The sequence below is a fragment of the Tupaia chinensis genome, unplaced genomic scaffold (assembly GCF_000334495.1).
Source record: "Tupaia chinensis unplaced genomic scaffold, TupChi_1.0 Scaffold000341_1, whole genome shotgun sequence".
Classification (NCBI taxonomy): Eukaryota; Metazoa; Chordata; class Mammalia; order Scandentia; family Tupaiidae; genus Tupaia; species Tupaia belangeri.
The window spans coordinates 2,956,452-2,966,004 of NW_006159835.1; the positions used below are offsets into that span (position 1 = coordinate 2,956,452).

The 9,553-nt window shown below is 40.7% G+C and overlaps 1 protein-coding gene and 1 pseudogene across 3 annotated transcripts in view; one reads left to right on the forward strand and one right to left on the reverse strand.

Annotated features, from left to right (window-relative positions):
• Nucleotides 1-9,553, reverse strand: part of COMMD1 (copper metabolism domain containing 1) — a 250,610-nt gene that overhangs the window by 219,863 nt on the left and 21,194 nt on the right. The gene's annotated exons all lie outside the window — the stretch shown is intronic.
• LOC102470293 (ATP synthase subunit g, mitochondrial pseudogene) lies at nt 7,707-8,017 on the forward strand (annotated as a pseudogene).

The following is a 9,553-nucleotide window of genomic DNA, read 5'->3' on the forward strand; positions in this document are numbered from 1 at the left end:
ACAAACTATCATTATTTTCATTCTACTTGCAAATAACTCTTTTTATACTTACATTACAAGCGAAGTGTTCAATATTGTATGGGAAAAAAAATTGCTGGATTGTACCAATATAGTGTTTGTATGAATGGCAGTTCTTTGTTTTGTTTTAGTTTATTAATTTATTCCTTCCATGAGTGAAAGAGAAAGAAAGGGAGAGACAGGCATCCCCGAGGATCTAACAGGGTGTTCATGCCTCAATCCACCCCCAATCTCAGTCAGCCCAGATAATGGGCAGGCAAACACACACTGGCAGGCACAGATGGCCCAGAGAGAGAAGCCCATGACCTTTCCTTTTATACCAGCTATGTTAGACTGCATCATCATCTGGCCTCTAGTGGGTAGTTATTTCTTTAGTAACTAAGTTATGTCCAGAAAGGATAATTGAGAATTAAATAAGATATCAAGATATAAATATTTGCTTCTCTAGTCACTTACTTCCGAGGAAAAGTAATTAAGAATTTCTGAAAGGTATGCACTCCCCAAATTTCCACTAAGTGAGTGACCTGGAACACATCACACAGATTTAAATTCATCGTTACTGCTGAAGAAAACAGACAAGCACACAAAACACCAAGACAGTTCAACTCTCATAGAAACTATTCACATTAACTAAAACATTGCTTTATCAACAGTTCTGTAAAGGGTCCAAGAATGTGCTATGTCACAGTATGTGTACCTGTTCTTCATTAAGCCTATAAGACACCGAACCCTGACAGTGAAATTTAGGCCTTGAGAAAGCAAAAGCAATTTGCCTCTGGTGACTTTTTTTTTTGAGAGGCTTTTTTGCTAGAGGGAGCGTGCACACACCAGAAGGAGAGACAGAGAGACAGAAAATGAGAAATTATTCCCCAGGGGGAATGGCCATGCTGCAAGCCTTTCTCCTCAATTCTCCTCTCAGGATCTTGGGTATGCATGCACATGTGCCCAGCATGAGTTTAAGCCACTGGGTCCAGGACTTGAACAGTGGTAAACTACATGGAAGTCCAGCAATAAAACCATTACGCCAACTGCTGGTCCCATGCCTCTGGTGATTGTTAATACCAGCTTGTTAGTAAAAGGTTTTTAAAATAATGTTTTATTCCTCCTACTCTATTTCATCAGTTTCTTCAGTGAGAAATATAAGTGTACATAACTAACAACCAAATAACAGGTTTAAAAAAAAAAAAAAAAACTTAGTTGCATTCTGTAGTCTCCAGGAACAAAAATTATATAATGAGCTAAATCAAGTTAAATTGTCAGAAAACAGTTTATGCAAATTAATGTTTTCTAAAGCTCTTGAACATTTTCTTGTTTTAAAAAGACTAAGTATTTCCCTTGAAATTGTTGGTCCCATTATTTTAAGTAGAAAATGGTCTAAGACTTAAGTAGAACCAGTCCAAAAGAAAAGCAATTCAGTTGTCCTTTGTTTCCACCTTCAGTACATCAGTGAAATCTGACTTACCTTACAGTTAACTATGAAATAGTTTCAAAGATATTTCTCTGAGCTTCAGTTTCATTAAAACTAAGCAGAGGGAATCTGCTAACTAATCTCTATGTACACCCCACTCCCCAAGTTGTCACATTCTATACTTTTTTATATCAGTTGAGTCACATAAAATTGCCAGTATTCAATTATTTTTGACTTACAAAAACGGCAATTCCAAATGGTTCAACTCCACTAGACCTCCTAAGTTTTCCATCCTCCTACAGACCATCCTTGGCATCACTCAGCTTTTACTGTCATAAAATAGAGCAAAATGTTTATCTTTATTATGAAATTAGAGCTGGTTCCTGATGAAATTTTTAAGGCCTATTTTATTCAATAAAAATATATTCTGGGGACCAGCAGTTAGCGTAATGGCTATGTTGCTGGACTCCCATGTAGCCGACCGCGGTTTGAGTCCCAGACCCAGTGGTTTAAACTATGCCAGGCATGTATGCGTGCTTGCCCAAGATCCCGAGAGAAGAATGGAGGAGAACGGATTGTAGCATGGCCATCCCCCCTGGAGGGTGATTTCTCGCTTTCTGTCTCTCTGTCTTTCTGGCAAGCGCATGCGCCCTATAGCAAACACCTCTCAAAAAAATATATACATATATATTCTAGTATGGAAATCATCCTAAATTACTATTTCATAATTGGTAGTTTTAAATATCTGCAGAATATGTGCTAGTCCATTCAGCTTTACGACCCACTTGTTATCACCTTATAATCCATGTCATAAGGTATAGTTTTCACCACCAGCTTATTAAGTGTACCAGACCCTGTCCCAAGCTCTTACAAAAGAAAATGATTAACATATGGACCTGCCTTTGAAGAATTTTCAATCTGTCCTGTAACCAAAAGCTCAGTACTATCTGTGGCTTTCCCCATTTGCTAGAAAATTTACCAAAATGCTATCTGCCGATCAGTGCTAACCTACACACTGCATCATGGTCTGCAGAAACTAAGAGAGAACATTTAAAAACTTTTGGGCTGGGACCAGGAGTTGGCATAATGGCTATGTCGCTGGACTCCCATGTAGTTGACCGTGGTTTTAGTCCCGGGCCCGGTGGCTTAAACTCACGCTGGGCTTGTGTGCATGCATGCCCAAGATCCTGAGAGGGGCATGGAGGAGAAGGGATTGCAGCATGGCCATCCCCCAGGGGGGCGGATTTCTCACTTTCTGTTTCTCTGTTTCTCTCTGACTTTCTGGTGAGCTCACATGCCCTATAGCAAAAAGCTCTCCAAAACAACAACATCAAGAACTTTTGTGGCAATGCAACAGTATTTTTATGTCAATTAAACTAGTAATAAAATAACAGGAGTTTACATATTAATGTATTTTTGGTGAGGAATTTTAAAAACTTAAGAAAATACAGGGACCAGCAGTTAGCATAATGGCTATGTTGCTGAACTCCCATGTAGCCGACCGCGGTTCGAGTCCCGGACCCAGTGGCTTAAACTCACGCCAGGCACGTGTGCGAGCGTGCCCAAGATCCTGAGAGGAATATGGAGGAGAAGGGATTGTGGCGTGGCCAACCATCCTGGGGGGTGATTTCTCGCTTTCTATCTCTCTTTCTCTCTGTCATTCTGGTGAGCGCACATGCCCTATAGCAAAAAACCTCTCAAAAAAAAAAAAATTAAGAAAATACATATAAAAAAACTAGTCTTAACAAATACTTATGAAATGGAATTCTTGAGAATAGACAGACTGGGAGACTCTGTTACTTCTGTAATTTAGGTCTGCTCCATTTGAGAGTAAAAATACTCATATCAGACTTCATCGACCACTAGCTAATTGCCCCGTTTCCACTGTAATAAAAGTCCTCGTTATGTTTGAACAAAGGGAAAAGGACAGCAAGAAGAAAATAAGGTGCTGGCTATGGACAAATCAGAGAGAAAAAACTAAAAATAAGAAAGGAAAATATGTTGTTATTCTTCATTGAAGAATAAGGAAAATATTTCAAATTAACAGCAAATTTTTAAAAATGATTGCTGTGAGGGCCCAGCAGGTGGCATGGTGGTTAAGGCACTGGACTCCCACATGGCCAACCACTGTTCAAGTCCTGGACCTGCTGGTTTGCTTTCTCACTTTCTCTCTCTCTCACTTGCTTGCTCTCTTTCTTGCTCTGGTGAGTGCATGTGCCCTATAACAAATTTTTAAAATACTACTACTAATAAATAAAATTAAATAAATAATTCTTCAGAAAAAATACTACTGTTGTGCATGCCTGGCTATTCTTATAGGAAAAAAAATTAACCTTTTAGAATTTCTTAACTTACACAATTTAACAATTAGAAATTTAAGAAAAGGTGGAAACAATAAAGAGCTATACACAAAATGGATAGGTAACGTAATTCCTCACAAATCTGTGGAACTATTTGTTTCTGCCATCTGGGATAAAATAATAAATTTTCTATTTATGTGATGTCTCTGTTTCCTGGGACATTACTGGAGCCATTGTACACACAAAGTCTAATCTTGTTTCATTTGGCACAGTTAAAAACAGGAATAATTGGGACCAGCAGTTGGCATAATGGCTATGTCACTGGATTCCCATGTAGTCATCCACAGTTCAAGTCCCAGACCCAGTGGCTTAAACTCACATTGGGCACGTGTGCATGCATGCCCAAGATCCCAAGAGGAGAATTGGAGGAGACGGAATTGTGGCGTGGCCATCCCCGCAGGAGGTGATTTCTCTTTTTCTGTCTCTGTCTCTCTGTCTTTCTGGTGAGCACATGTGCCTTATAGCAAAAACCTCTCAAAACAAACAAACAAACAAACAAAAAACAGGAATAATTGGAACCAGCAGGTGGTATGTGGTTAAGGCTCTGGACACTCCCACATAGCCGACCATGGTTCGAGTCCCAGATTGGTGGCTTGCTTTCTTGCTTCTCCCCCTCTCTCTCTCTGGTCAAATTAATCTACCTCTCTCTCTATCTGGTCAAATTAAAATAAATGAATGAATAAAATTAAATAAATAATTCTTTTAAAAAAACAGGGATAATAAAATCATACTTTAAAGGCAAATTCATATTTCTCATTACTAGATTTAACACACAATTGACTGGTATTTCTTTCTTTTGTTGTTATTATTTTTGTTTCATTTTTATCTGCACTTTTTTTTAGGTTTTTGCCACAGGGTGTGTGCGCTTGTCAGAGACAGGAAGAGGGAAAGTGCAAAAATCAGCCCCCAGAGAGGAATGGCTACCCTGCAATTCTTTCTCCTCTCAGGATTTTGGGTACAAACATGCCCAGTCCGTTGTTCAAGCCGCCAGGTTCAGGACTCAAACCACACAGCCAGCCATGTGGGATCCAGCTGTCTTAAGTTCCATGCCATCTGCTGACCCTGAACTTTTTATTTTGCTTCCAATAATTATGATTTACATACATATTCATCTCCTCTAGTAAACATAGGCTTCTTATGAAATACACAGTGTCTTACTCAACTTTCTATTCCCTCCAATACTTAGCTCAATACTTTGTACATAATTTAATGTATATAGGAATGAATTAAAGACTCCATACTTGATTTATCAGCTGATTAAAAGGAATACTCAGGGCCAAGCCATGCTGTGGTGGTTAAGGCAGGTAGATTCCACATGGCTAACAGCATGGTTGGAGTCCAGGAGCTGGTAGCTTGAGAAACATGCCAGACACATGTGTATATGCCTAAAATCCTGAAAGAAGGGAGAAATAGGATTACAAAATGACCATTCTCCATTGGTGTGTGTGTGTGTGTGTGGTGGGGGGGGGTCCTTATCTCCCCTCTCTTTCTGTCTCTCTCCAGTAAGTGCGTGCACTCTCTAGCAAATTAATTTTTAAAAAGATGAATAGGAATATTCCATTTAGAATCATCCATCTTTTAGTTTATCTACCTACAGGAATATTCAATTCGGAATCATCCATCTTTTAGTTTATCTACCTACACAGACAAAAATTAATGATCATGCCTAACTTAATAGAGTATTAAAAGGGTTTTCAATTTAATAGTAATAAAAAAAATCTTGACAGGTGTTCTATAAAATATGGTGGTTTCAAGTCCACTAATGAAACCAGCTTTGAAATCTTAATATGCTGAATGCCTAAAAGAACAGTTTAGTAGCTGCTTCAGGAAAATCTCTTGAGGCCAGATATCTTGAAAGTAATTTGCTACCTTACATAAATCTAATTACAGAAAATTACATTAGGATTATATTAAATTACACTATTATTCAACAAAAAGATCTATGCAGTTAGTCCCCAGAACAAATTTACATGCTACTATGATTCGAATATGTCTATACGAAATTCTTGTATTGGAAACTGGTTGCTACAGTGGTGGTATTAAGAGGATAAAAATTTAATCTGACCATGACATTAAGAGGAAGCCTTCATTAGAAAACTAGGATTGGATAAGGTCATCAGGGTGTGGCGCCCAGGAGTGAACACTAATGGTTTTTGTTTTTTGTTTTTTGGGGGGTTTTTTGGAGAGGTTTTTTCGCTATAGGGCGCGTGTGCTCACCAGGCAGACAGAGAAAGACAGAGAGACAGAAAGTGAGAAATCACCCCCCAGGGGGGATGGTCACACCGCAATCCCTTCTCCTCCATTCTCTTCTTGGGATCTTAGGCACGCACACACACGCGCCCAGCGTTTGAGTTTTAAGTCACAGGGTCCGGGACACGAACTGCGGTCAACTACATGGGAGTCCAGCGACATAGCCATTACGCTAACTGCTGGTTCCCAGCACTAACGGTTTTTAAAGTAAAGGGAGAGAGAGACCAGAGCTGACACACACTCTTGCCCTCTCACCAGGGAAGGTCTTGTACAACCTCAGAACTCTGCTGAGAGCCCCCCACCTCAGAACTCTGCTGAGAGCCCCCTCTCACCAGGTGGAGCCTCTTGACCTTGTATCTAAAATCATGAGCTGAGTAGACCTTAACTCTTCATAAACTACCCAATAAGTGGTATTCAGTGACAGTTACAAGTGACAAGCTAACCCAGAAATAATGTGCCAAAACTCAGAACATGGTGCCTCAAAACATGAGACTCTGTCATTTTGAGTACTTTGAACTGAAAGGCCTCAGAAGCTAGGTCTAACTTTTTCTTCTTCCCATCTTACACCCTCTTTCTCCCACGAAGTGACTCACAGAAACCAGAACTCCTCCCCCAAGGCAAGTTACAGAAACTAGAACCATTCCTCTATAAAACAAGCCACCCCTTCCCCAAAGAAAGATCATCTCTCCTGTCTCCTTTGAAGACTCTCAGTCTAGGAGTGTCCTGCCCTATACTGGAAGGAAGGAATGCTACACAGAGAATGCAAGAAAAATCTGGACAGACAGGCATACTGGGAACCCCTCCCCCTTCAACCATTTCAGTCTATTCCCATATCTTATTGTTTGTTCAATAACAATTCTGTAATCCTGGCCCTTCTTCATTAAACCAAATAATAAAAATAGACAAAAATGGTCTCCCCTGGATCTTAGGATTTTCCTTTCCAACAGCTCCCATGTCACATAAGATTTTGAATAAAGGAGTGAACAAGTAGCATTGTGGTTATGGCAGTAGACTCCCACATGGCCAATTATGGTTCAAGTCCCAAACCTGGTGGCTTGAGAGTCATGTCACGCATGTGTGTGTACATGCCTAAAATCCTAGAAGGAGAATGGAGGGCAAGGGATTGTGGTGTGGTTATTTCTCCTTGGCGGGCGGGGGGAGTTCTCACTGTCTCTCTCACTGTCTCTCTCTGTCTCCATCTCTCTCTGGTACGCACACAGGCCAAATGGCAAAAACCCAAAACTTTGACTTTAAGTAAATAAATCTGCTACACTTTTCTCTTGATGATCTATCTTTTGTTATACGAGTGTTGGCCATGACCCTTTGCTTTCCAAAAGCAAAGTCAGTGGGAATTCCTTGAATTCGATCTTGTCTTCCTCCTGATGTTTAGCCCCACATTATCCTTCTCCTACATAGGTAATATACACTTCTTTGGCCAGACTCCTACACAGGGTCTTTTAAAGTAATTATAACTAAGAGCATCTCTGGAAATACTCTACATTTATTTTAATCAATTTCAAACTGCATCAAGCTACAAAACAGGAAAACAAACTATACTTTCCAAACTTTTTCATAAAACAGCCAGTCCTATAAAAATGTGATGGAGGCAGGTCCTTCTGGGGGTGCCATTCAGCCGGCTGTTCGGCCAACGGACTTCTCTTCCTAGGACCATGGCCCAGTCTGTCCATAACTTCGCAGAGAAGGCCTGGCACTGGTGAACGCTGCTGTGACTTACCTGAAGCCTCAATTGGCCACATTTTGGCACTACACCAAGATGGAGCTAGTTCCTCCAACCCCTGCTGAGATCCCTGCAGCTATTCAGAGCCTGAAAAAAATAGTCAGTAGTGCTCAAACTGGTAGCTTCAAACAGCTTACGGTTAAGGAAGCTCCGATGAATGGTTTGGTGGCCACCAAGGTGTGGATGTGGTTTTACATTGGCAAGATCATAGGCAAGTATGGCATCGTTGGCTATAATGTTTAAAAACCAGTCTTTTGGGACCAACAGTTAACGTAATGGCTATGTCACTGAACTCCCATGTAGTCAACCATGGTTTGAGTCCCAGACTCGGTGGCTTAAACTCACACCGGGCACATGTGCGTGCATGCCCAAGATCCCAAGAGAAGAATGGAGGAGAAGGAATTGCAGCATGGCCATTCCCCCTGGGAGGTGATTTCTTGCTTTCTGTCTCTATGTCTCTTTCAGTCTTTCTGGCGAGTGCATGCACCCTTTAGCAAAAACCTCTCCAGAAAAAAAGAAAGCCAGTCTTTTAATAGCTGATTATATACTTGATTTATATCATTTGAATGTGCTTGGACCATGTGTGATCGGAATGTTATCTAAATAACACATGTAAAAAAAAAATGTGATGGAGGTAACCAGTAGATGACATAACTATTACCTCGCTGGACTTCCATGTAGTCGACCACAGCTTGAGTTCTGGACCCACGGCTTAAAACTCACCCTGGGCGTCAGCGCATGTGCACACAAAATCCCAAGAGAATGGATAAGGATTGCGGTGTGGTCATCCCCACTGGGGGGTAATTCCTCGCTTTCTGTCTCTCTCCGTGTCTCTGGCGAGTGCTCTATAGCAAAAACCTCTCTATTAAAAAAAAAAAAAAAAAATTGATGGGAACAGAATCTTGAAAACCAGACTAAGAATTTAAAACTTTTTGACTTTATTTACTTTTTTTTTTTAAATTTGACCAGAGAGGGACAGAAAGAGAGAGAGAGAGAGTGAGAAAGTAAGTTGCCAGGTCCAAGACTCAAACTGTAGTTGGCCATGTAGGAGTCCAGCATCCTTAACCACCACAGCAACTGCCAGCCCCTTTTCAGGGTAAATCTTTAGAAAGCTTCCTGTATTTGGCTCAGATTTGTCCCAGAAGTAACCTCACATAACAGTTAAATGTCAAAAATCACCAAGTTTTCTAAAGTCATAATGCAAAACTATAAAACCAAGACCTAGTTATTTTCTGCATTAAAAGGACTATAAAACTAGTTATTATTTTCTTTACTTCCTCTTGTGTAGCCCATTATAATAAAATGGTAAAAATACTAACTTTCAAGTCCAAAATACTCTAAAGAATAATTTAAAAGGAAAATTGGAAGGTCAGTCGGTGGCATGGTAGTTAAGGAGGTTGGATCCCACATGGCCAGCTTCGCAGTTTCAGTCTGGACTTGAGGCTTTAGAAACAGGATGGGCTCATGTGTGTTTGTGCCCAAGATCCTTAAAGAAGAATGAAGGAGAAGAGATTGTGGTATGGTTATCCCTCCAGATGCTGATTTCTTTTTTTTGGAGAGGTTTTTATGCTATAGGGCACGTGTGCTCGCCAGACAGACAGAGAGAGACAGAGAGACAGAAAGGGAGAAATCACCCCCCAGGGGGGATGGCCATGCTGCAACCCTTTCTCCTCCATTCTCCTCTTGGAATCTTGGGCACGCACACACACGCGCCCAGTGTGAGTTTTAAGCCATCGGGTCCGGGACGCGAACCGCGGTTGACTACATGGGAGTCCAGCA